Below are 9820 nucleotides of genomic sequence, written 5' to 3' on the forward strand. Positions count from 1 at the left end.
GTCTGGCTCCTGGAGGTATCTGGATGTGCACATCCTGTTTAGATGGTGCCTGAGTCATATGGTTAAAGCCTGGGTAAGTCATTGAGTAAAATATCACTGCCGTCATCACAAAGCAAACAGTCACGTCTCTACAGTGCATCATCAGCAAGAAGTAGTTATTAAGCAGAAAATTGTGCAACACGCGACATAGAGAACAAAAAATAGATGTGACCTGTGTCTACCAGGACCTTACAGACTAAAATAACCCCCTCGGACACAGACGGACATTCATGCGGCCAACAGAGAGTGGAAAAAGGCATGCAGGCCACGAAAATAAACACGGTGTGAGGTCAGCACTGAGCGTGGCAGCACAAACTCACAACTGTGCGGTTGCTCCCACAGGCATCCTAAAAACAGATTTCTCTACAAAACACACTCTTCCTAGCTCATTCCTACTGAAAGTTGAAAGTGTTTGCTGATGAGGTCTTCCTCATAGGATTTGCAAGACGTGAATTTCCAGCCTTTCGGGAATGCAAACATGCTTGTTTGTTTGCTTTCTTTCAGCGAGTTCTCTTCTCGCAGGTGTATTCATTGCAATGATCACCCGTGGGGCGCCTGGGAGACTCAGCCGGTGAAGTGTCTGAATCTTGATTTTGGCCCAGGTCGTGATCTCACGGTCCGTGAGTTCGAGTCCCGTGTCGGGCTCTGCACTGACAGTGCAGAGCCTGCTTGGGATTCTCTCCTGCCCTCTCTCTCTCTGCCCCTTCCCTACTCATGCATGCGCTCTCTCTCTCTCTCTCTCTCAATAAATAAATAAACATTAAAAAAATGTGGGGCGCCTGGGTGGCTCAGTAGGTTAAGTGTCTGACTTTGGCTCAGGTCACGATGTCACGGTTCATGGGTTCGAGCCCCATGTCGGGCTCTGTGCTGACCGCTCGGAGCCTGGAGCCTGCTTCCGATTCTGTGTCTCCCTCTCTCTCTCTGTCCCTCCCTGGCTCATGCTCTGTCTCTCTCTTTCAAAAATAAAATAAACATTAAAAAAAGAAAAGAAATGATCAGTCGTGTGATTAGAAATGTAGCTTGGAGCAGAGCACACACATCCCTAAATGCGATTACTACCCTGACCAGTATCTGTCACCAGCCGGTTCACCCATCTCAGGCTGCTGGGAGCACTAGCTGCCAGTGGTTCACGTTACCTCCTTCTCCAGAGAACTGCCCTTGCCTGAAGGGAGTCTCCTAGCCCAGAGATGCCAGGATGTTATGCTCCCCCAGGGAGGGAGGTGGTCAGCTAATGAGAGCTGAATACAAGTTATAAAAGTCCTGGACTCTTGCCCGAGATGGGGCAATCCTGCAGCATCGCACACACTTCAGAGCTCCCTGTGGGGTCAGGCAGAAGCCAGACTTCGCTGGACACTCATCTTTGCCTGGCTTCTTCCCCTGCCCTCTCCTGCTCCCCTTATTCTCTCACAGATGTCACTTGAGAGCACTGTCTCAAAAACCACGTGCGTCGGAAATCCCATCTCACCGAACAGAGAGAAAAGAGACTAACATAAGAATAGACTCTTAGATATAAAGAACAGACTGGTGGTTACCAGAGGGGAGGTGGGGGGACCATCGGTGAAATAAAGGGGATTAAGAATACACTTATCATGGGGCGCCTGGGTGGCTCGGTCGGTTGGGCATCTGACTTCAGCTCAGGTCATGATCCCACAGGTCGTGAGTTCGAGCCCCACATCGGGCTCTGTGCTGACGGCTCAGAGCCTGGAGCCTGCTTCGGATTCTGTGTCTCCCTCTCTCTCTGCCCCTCCCCTGCTCGCTCTCTGTCTCTCAACAATATACAAATGTTAAAAAAAAAAAATTAAAAAAAAAAGAATACACTTATCATGATGAGCAGTGAATAGTATATAGAATCGTTGGATCACTACATTGCACATACACCTGAACTAATAGAACACTGTACGTTAATTATACTGGGATTAAAAAAATAAATAAAAAACAAAGAAACCCCATCTCAGGTTCAGCTTCTAGGAAACGTGAAATAGGACAACTGACCTGTCCTACAAAGTTATCCTTATGGGGTCAGATTTTTCAAGAGTCGTTAAAGCATGATACACATGGCATTAGGCATCTCATGGTTAAAAAGTAACAGCTCTGAGCTGGGGCAGCCAAGGTGACCCTCTAATAGTGTCCTCAAGGCCGTTTTACGGCATTTATGCTTCTGACCCATGGAAGAGCCATTTCAGTTCATACCCCAGCCATAAAATTACTTTTCCATCAAACCAAAGTGCTTATAACTCCTTCCTTTACTGGAACTCAGAACCCGGAGAGAGAGGAGAGAGACAGAGAGAGAGAGAAATGAGGCTAAGCTATAAAATTATGAAGACAAGTAGTGAGCTTAGATTTGCCTTCTGGAGATAGACAATTAACATGACACGTGAGCTCTGAATCGTATGGCAAAGTACATTCCGGTAAGAAGCACTGCGATTTTGATGGGGGAAATGTGTTAATGGATCACTCTGGCTTCCACAGCACCCGGTATACTTAATCTTCTTAACGACTTGGTACAACTTTTCCCCCCAGAACCTAATAAGTTTGAAGTATATGTGTGCATGAGTTTCCTAGGCTGCCGTAACAAATGACTGCAAACTTGGCGTCTTAAAGCAAAAGAAGTTTATGGGGCGCCTGGGTGTCTCAGTTGGTTAAGTGTCTGACTCTTGATCTCGGCTCAGATCAGGATCTCACAGTTCGTGAGTTCGAGTCCCGCGTGGGGCTCTACGCCGGCGGCACGGAGCCTGCTTGGGGTCCTCTCTCCCTCTCTCTCTGCCCCTCCCCTACTCGTGCTGTCTCTCTCTCTCTCTGTCTCGCAAAATAAATAAAAATTAAAAAAACAAAAACAAAAACGACCCAGAGTTTATTCTCTTATAGTTCTGGAGGCCAGAAGTCCAGAGATCAAGGCACGGACAGGGCTGTACTCTGTCCATCTCTGTAAGGGAAGATCCAGGCTTTGCCTGGTGGATGTTGGCATTCCCTTTCCCCTCCTCCGTCTTCACATGGCCTTCTGACTGTGTGCATCTTCTCCTCATGGGTCTGTCTGAAATCTCCCTCTGCCTCTCTCACAAGGACATTTGCCATTGGATTTAGGGCCCTCCATAATAATCCAGGCATTACTTCATTACGTCCTTAATCATATCTGCAAAGAGCCTCTTTCCAAATAAGTTCACGTCCACAGGTTCACAGATGGACATCTTTTGGGGTGCTATGTTGGGGTCAACTACAGAGTGTGTGTTTGTGTGTGCACAGCCGCACCAAGATAGAGAGGGCCGTGCACCGTTGAGGAATCTAACCAGGGCAGCACTTACGCACCGTACTCAACTCTGAACGCCCACAGTCTCGGCTCTTTAGAGGCAGCCCGGAAGACTCTTGACGAAATTCAGGTTCATAATTTTGCCCAGCACAGATTGCATCACATGTGCGATGAGGTGAGAGCACTACATGGAAATAGGAACTTGGTCATTGAGTAGTCACCCAACACCCACATGTTAGTGCAGCTTTTCTGTGCTCTAACCATGTCGATGATTCTCATTATGCTTAGTGTGTTTTATAGGGTGGCATGCTATGCTACGGTGGGATTTGGAGTGTAAGGATTTAGAAAGGTCTTTGATCTTTTAAGAATGCTGAAGGTCATGGTGCGCCCGGGTGGTTCAGTTGGTGAAGCGTCTGACTTTGGCTCGGGTCATGATCTCACAGTTTGTGGGTTCGAGCCCCGCGTCGGGCTCTGTGTTGACAGCTCGGAGCCTGGAGCCTGCTTCGGATTCTGTGTCTCCCTCTCTCTCTGTCCCTCCCCTGCTCACACTCTGTTTCTCTGTCTCTCTCTCTCAAAAAACAAACAAACAAAAAAACCCAAAAGACAAAAAACCAAGCATTTAAAAAAAATGCTGAAGAACAATTGTCTATGAGAAATTTTTGGATAGTGGCACAAAGCATATGTCAGGGGCTGAGACAGTTGGTGACAGCAGGAGACAGGCCAGTAATTCCCAGCTAAGGCCACTCCTTTAAATAACTGCTATCTATTTATATAAGTTAAATATTTGTAAAGTAAACTGATTTCAGCTGAGGCAGAAAACTACTAAAGAAGTATTTGAAACCGTTTACGCTGCTTTTTAAAATACAGATGTTCTATAAAATATTTTAAAAAACGAAAAAGGAAAAAGGGGGCTCCTGGTTGGCTCAGTTGGTAGAGTGTGCGACTCTTGATCTCAGGGTTGTAAGCTCGAGCCCCACAATGGGCGCAGAGATTACTTAAAAATAAAACCCTTAGGGGTGCCTGAGTGGCTCGGTAGGTTGAGTGTCTGACTTTGGCTCAGGCCATGATCTCACGGTTCCTGAGTTCGAGCCCCACACTGGGTCTCTGCCATCAGCCTGTCAGTGCAGAGCCCACTTCGGATCCTCTGTCTCCCCCTGTCTCTCTGTCCCTCCCCTGCTTGTGCTCTCTCTCTCTCTCTCTCAAAAAATAAATACAACATTAAAAAAGAAATCTTTTGAGAAAATACAGATGTTCTGACATCTTTGAAATATTATGATTTTAAAAAGCCTCACATATTGCCTGGCATATTTTTCCTCGCATATCATTAAAGGCACTTCAGGAAAACAAACAAAAAAGTTTAAGAAATTAATTACTGAGCATAAAGTGATATACAGCCGTGATGAAGGAAACAGTGAATTGCAAAATAAATTGCCTCACTAAATTACTTTCTTCTTGTATTTAGATTGCAAATTACACCTTGCACCTTCTTTGAGGGCCATTACAATAAAAAAAAATATGTGCATTAATTATGTCTGTGTGGTAACCTAGGTACAAAGAAACTTGGATCGAAGAATTAATTCATTTTACTGACAACAATGGGTTGGCTGGAGAATTACTTTTCCTGGGATATTAGAAAAATAGCCATAGTGCTTTCTGTCTCTATTACAGCACTTTTCCTACTCAACCTGAAAAATTGGTTATGTAAAAGCAATGTTCTTTCGCACACAACGACAAACTCCTCGAAGTCAAGGACTTTAAGATTTCTCCCCCACACCTCCCCTCTCCTTTGCTAGAAACGCCCATGTGCCGCTTAGCGCTGTGTATTGTATGTAATAGATACCCAATACATGATGGCTGCAATGCAGCCCATATCCCAGGAAGATAGGGGGCTAACCCACAGTTGTAGGCAAGTTATAGACCTCAGGGATGTTTGGCACTTTGGGGAACTATCTACCATTGCCCTTTGAGGACCCATCTTTCTTTCTGTCTTTTATTTTTTCCTCGCCTATTTTTTCTGTTTTTGTCTTTTGTCTTCCTTTCACCTGTCTCTTCCCTCCTAACTATTTGCCAAACTCCAGATGTTGAGATTTAAACCCCCAATGTGATGGAATTTGGAGGTGGGGCATTCGGGACATCATTATGTCACGAGGGTGGAGCCCACGTGAATGGGACCGGGTGCCCTTATAAAAAAGATCCCAGAGCACTCCCTAGCCCTTTCGGCCAGGTGAGGACGCACAGAGAAGATAGCCGTCTATGAACCAGGAAGAGGACCCTGGCCAGCCACTAAATAAATCTTCAGGTGCTTTGATCTTGGACTTCCCCGTCTCCAGAACTGTGATCAGTAGACGTTGGGTGTTTATAGGCCACCTGGTCTGTGGTATTTTATTCTAGGAGCCCAAACGGACCAAACCAGCATGCCTTGGGCTGCCTGCACGATCTAGCATCCAATAGGCTTTTCCTAGGCTCGCAGGTGCATTGTCTGGACCTCAGGGAAATTCTGGGGCAGGCTTCTCATTTTATGATTCCATCAAGAACCTGATCGCCCCTACTCAACAGCACTGAGGGAGACGGTGCAGAGGAAGTAAGTTCCAGATCAGAGCTTTACAGCAAGTTTTGCTCCCTGCTGATATGCCACCTTGCATGTGCTTTTGTGGCACTACCAGGAAATAGAGGGGACGCAGAAATCAACACGGAGGGAAGAGATGCGAGTTTTGACAAAGGAAGGAGGAGCTCCGGGAGACTAGAAAAAGTAGAAGGAAAAATTAAGAGGGAACTCGGATTGATAATAGATTAACTTCTGAGCTCAGCTTCTCTGAGCCAAAATTGCAATTTTTGTTCAAATCCTTCTAGAACTGATTAATAAAACATGTAGTTTCCTCTACATTTAATAACTTTTGGGTTTTCACATTTGTGTTATTAATGAACACTGAATTGTAACTGTTCTAGTCATGCATGAATATGAAATGGTGCATTTGTGTTACTCCAAGTGATTTTGCGGACCCTTTTCACCCCGAACCCTCAGCCGTAGGAATCCTACCTCTGGGTTTGCGATCATAGCCAGCACCACCTTCCTGGACTGGCCAAGACAGCATACAAATCCTCCTCATATTAGGTTTTGTCTACCTCGCCTTGGACTCTGAAGTCTCTGTTCATCCCCTAGAATCATCCCCTCCCCTTGAATGCGGGCTGCACCTAGTGACCTAGAGTGACTTATGTACTTAGCGACTTACTTTGAAAAAATAGATCATGGCAAAAATGATGGGGTGGAACTTCTGTGATTAGGTAGGTGACAAAAGACTGACTTCTGTCTCGCTGCTATCTGCTTTCTTGGCTTGCACACTTTGATGACACAAGCTGTTTTATTGGAGAGGCCCATGGGCCAAGTTACTGAGGGCCACTTCTGGCCAATAGCCAGCAGGGAACTGAGGCTCTTTAGTCCAATGGCCTCAAGGAACTGAATCCTGCCATCAACCAGGTGGGTGAGCTTAGGAGTAGAGCCTTTCCCAGTCAAGCCTTGGGATGAGGGTCGCCCAGCTGACACCTTGACTGCCCCTGAGAGACTCTCACGCAGAGGACTCTGTTAAGTTGGGCCAGATTCCTGACCCACTAAAACTATGTTATATGTTGTTACTTTAAGCCGCTAACTTTGTGGGTAATTTGCCAAGCAGCAGTAGATAACCAGTACAGACCCTGAAGCCATACTCTGGATCTCGGCATACTTGGCCGTCACATTTTCCAGTACCTAGAAGGATACTGTCATGGATATTTCCTGAAACTGGCTGGCCAGTGTCTGACCCTCTTTCCTAGTCCTGGGAAATCTTCAACTCTGGGCATCAGTGGCCCTTTTTCCACTAGGGCAGTGTGTTCTAACGTTTTTCATGTCATGCCAGGCATAGAAAATGAATACGAGAGGCGCCTGGGTGGTTCAGGCGGTTGAGCGTCCAACTTTGGCTCAGGTCACGATCTCACAGCTCGTGAGTTCGAGCCCCGTGACGGCTCAGAGCCTAGAGCCTGCTTCCGATTCTGCGTCTCCCTCTCTCCATCCCTTGCTTGCTCACACTCTGTCTCTGTCTCAATAATAAACATTTAAAATTTTTTTTTAAAAAAGAAAATGAATATGAGGTGTAAAGTACTCCATGAATGCATGAGGCTGCTCAAGGCCGGGAAAGACCAGCTCTGTGGGCTCCAGGCGTTCAAGGGCTACCCTCTATAACCCACCCACAGAATAAGCTGGGAATCTCCGCTCACAGGGAGCCCCTGGCATGATCATGCCACCTAGGCTTTGCCAACTTTGAAATTTGAGTGAGTGATGAGCAGACTGGAGGTCAGAGAGATGAGAGTCCAGGCAGTGGGGGTGGCATCTGATTGATGGTGGCTGCTGTGACCAGTGGTGGGGCCCTGGCCTGACTACCTTTGGCCTTTGTTTACAGGCTTGTGTCAATGCTGAGAACCATCCGATATCTTTCCAGTAAATTCTTTCTGCTTAAGAGAGCCGAACTGGCTCCTATTGTTTGCAACCAAGAACCTCAGCAGAGAGACCCACATCAATATTATTGCCATACATGGCAAAGGCTGAAAACAGGGGCCAAACGTGGTGGACAAGTTCAAGGCTAATGGATTTCTACCACATATACCTCTATATACAAGCCGAATGTTTTCATAATTAAAATTTACTTTTAATCATGTATGATAATTACCCATTACAGAAACATCTTGTGATTTTTTTTTTTTTTCCTTCAACTCTTTTCGGTAACAATTGGGTCTGGGTATGATTATTGGGTAGTCATTTCCCACGTAGCACATCATAATCTCTTTTCCAGGTCTTCAAAACCATATTTTTAAGGGGCCATATATTTATTTCACACTATGCCCGTGCAAGAGGCCTGGAGGGAGGTCTGAAATTGGGCCCAATATCCACTGACTAAATCAAGAGAACGGAGTGTCTGTTTCTAATTGGTTGGCCTCCTTCTCCAGGCAATTCCGCTGCCCAGCGGGGTACATTTAAAAAAAAAAAAAAATTCAAACCAACGTGCTAAACACTCTCCTGCAGTCCTACTTCTACGGAGTGGCTTGGAGCGCATTTATTCTACCTTGATTAGCCAACATTTAAATAGAGTGTGGCTTACATTGGACTCGTTGTTACTGTAATGTAAATGAAAGTTTTAGAACAATTTAAATACAATGACATCCTGTAATTTAAAGTGCATTGGCTTGGAAAAAGTCATCAAACAATAGGTTACAATGATCAGAAATTTTTATTAAAGAACCAGAGGGCATCAAGTTGTCTGGGTAATTGAGGGAGAAATTAGACTTGAATGACTTTATTCGTTCTGGCCAGACATTAGGGGCCTTCAATTAAATCACCATTTACCTACCCTCTTCAAGACAAAATAAATACTTCTCTATTCAGCAAACTATTCGTTCCTTGCATATTTGGACAAACAATTACCACCACAATATCTTTGCAAGCAAACAAAATACCAGAATTTACATCATGTCGTTTACACGTGTTGAGATCGATTTTGCCAGCTAAGGAAAGGATAACCCAAACAAAGGGAAGCGAGGAAAACAAAATAGTAATGCTAGGATGGGTCAGAGAGCAACACTTGGCAAGTTGTGCCAAATTAGTCGACCAAGCAAAGCACTCTATTGGGAATTGCAAAGTAGGAAGTCCTATTTTCGACTCTGCTGACCTCGGTGAATATTTCCTTGTTTTAAAAATGTGCATAATTCTTTGCTACCTAACAAAGAGGCCTGTTATGAAAATTAACGAGTCTATAAAATGTTTTGACGTCTCTAGAAGCCCTTTCTAAGTGCACGCTATAATCTTGTATTCATATAGTTCGTGTTCCTGCTCTTTGAAGATATGCCAGTCTTTATTAGTATTCCTGTGCCACCTTCTACCACTCCAAGTTCACTTTAAGTCCTCATAAAATTAATTAATCAAATGACCACTATTTTAAGTGGGAGACTTTGCCTTCAGAAATGGTTTCCAGTCCCCACATGCTAAACGCTGAGGTATTAAGTCCCGTGCAGAATAAAGAGCAAGTAGGTTCACGGAGAGGGAGGCGGCGGACAGGGACCTCGCCCCGTCCGGGGCAAGCTCGGCCGGCAGAGCCCGGGCAGCCCGTGGGCAGTCTCGGGACTGCCCACCTCGGGGACCCAGCGGGGCCCCCGGAGCCCGAGCCTCTCCGTTCATCCCGAGAGCCCGCGGGCCGGGCTCGCGGCGGCCCCAGCCGGGCTCGATTACTTTCGCCTGGGCGAGAAGCAGCACCGCCGCTCCAGCGGGAACCCTACGGGGGGGGGGGGGGGGGGGGGGGGGGGCCCCCAAAAAAAAACAGCAAAACGGGGCGCCGCCCCCCCGGGGGGGGCGGGGGGGGGGGGGGGGGGGGGGGCGGCGGGCTCGTGGGAGGAGGCAGGGACCGGCAGAGGGACCCCGCGCCGGTAGCCCCGCGCCCCGCCGGGGAGAAGCGCTCTGCCGCCCCCGCCGCGCGCCTCGCCGCCCCCCGGCCTCCCACTCCCGCGGCCCGCGCGCCG

The sequence above is a fragment of the Herpailurus yagouaroundi genome, unplaced genomic scaffold (genome assembly GCF_014898765.1).
Source record: "Herpailurus yagouaroundi ecotype Mexico unplaced genomic scaffold, PumYag 250, whole genome shotgun sequence".
NCBI classification, from domain to species: domain Eukaryota; kingdom Metazoa; phylum Chordata; class Mammalia; order Carnivora; family Felidae; genus Herpailurus; species Herpailurus yagouaroundi.